This window comes from Phoca vitulina, unplaced genomic scaffold, assembly GCF_004348235.1.
Source record: "Phoca vitulina isolate PV1807 unplaced genomic scaffold, GSC_HSeal_1.0 scaffold123, whole genome shotgun sequence".
NCBI lineage: Eukaryota > Metazoa > Chordata > Mammalia > Carnivora > Phocidae > Phoca > Phoca vitulina.
Window position 1 is genome coordinate 680,518 of NW_022589826.1, and position 1,183 is coordinate 681,700.

The following is a 1,183-nucleotide window of genomic DNA, read 5'->3' on the forward strand; positions in this document are numbered from 1 at the left end:
CCACCTGCCATCCCCCCCCCCCCCCACCGGGACCACCGCCCCTCCTCCGCCCCCTCCTCCACCTGCCATCCCCCCGGCCGGGAACTGGATCAACCCGCGCACACGTGGAAGACGGTGGACTCCGAGTCTTTCTGGGTCGGCGAAGATATCGGACAACTAGACAGTCACACTTAAGAAATCTAAACACCCGAAACGAAGGTTGAACCAATCCGAGTTTTTGCAGAAGGGGGGGAGGCCAGAAAAGGGGTGGGTAGACAGCCGAAATAGCTCAGCTGGGAGAGCGTTAGACTGAAGATCTAAAGGTCCCTGGTTCGACCCCGGGTTTCGGCAGGACGGGCTTTTTTGGTCCCTCTCCGGCGTCTTGCGGTTCCTGTGAGCTCAGGACTGTAAATGAGGGATGTGGCTGTGTTCGAATAAAACTTTATAGATGCACCCTGAAATTTGAATTTCATAAATTTCACCTCTCACTAAGTGCTCTTCTTCCTTTATTTTTTCCAGTGTTTGGAGCAGTAACTGGCGCCCGCTTGGGCCGCACACACACCCGCGCACTTCGTCCGGCTGCTTGCGGGCTGCGGCCCCGCGCTGCGCGGAGGCGGCCTGTGACGCCCCCTCCCTCCCCACGGAGTTACGCACAGCGGTGCCCTGGGCCTTCCGTGCAATTACCGCTGTAGCTCGGCTAATTGTATCCACGAACATCTTCAACGGTCCTGAGCTCACAGGAACCGCAAGACGCCGGAGAGGGACCAAAAAAGCCCGTCCTGCCGAAACCCGGGGTCGAACCAGGGACCTTTAGATCTTCAGTCTAACGCTCTCCCAGCTGAGCTATTTCGGCCGTCTACCCTCAGCCTTTTCTGGCCTCCCCCCCTTCTGCAATACTCGGGTTGTGTTCAACCTTCGTTTCGGGTGTTTAGATTTCTTAAGTGTGACTGTCTAGTTGTCCGATATCTTCGCCGACCCAGAAAGACTCGGAGTCCACCGTCTTCCACGTGTGCGCGGGTTGATCCAGTTCCCGGCCGGGGGGATGGCAGGTGGAGGAGGGGGGCGGAGGAGGGGCGGCGGTCCCGGCGGGGTGGGGGGATGGCAGGTGGAGGAGGGGGCGGAGGAGGGGCGGCGGTCCCCGCGCGGGGGGGGGAATTGCAGGTGGAGGAGGGGAGCGGGAGAGGGGTGGCGGTCCCGGCGGGGG

The 1,183-nt window shown here is 60.9% G+C and overlaps 2 non-coding genes across 2 annotated transcripts; one reads left to right on the forward strand and one right to left on the reverse strand.

The window, feature by feature from the left end:
* Positions 1-257: 257 nt before the first annotated feature.
* Positions 258-330, forward strand: TRNAF-GAA. The gene has a single exon. It is a non-coding gene; the product is annotated as a tRNA-Phe (tRNA).
* A 429-nt stretch (positions 331-759) lies between these two features.
* On the reverse strand, positions 760-832 carry TRNAF-GAA. The gene has a single exon. It is a non-coding gene; the product is annotated as a tRNA-Phe (tRNA).
* Between the last annotated feature and the right edge of the window lie 351 nt (positions 833-1,183).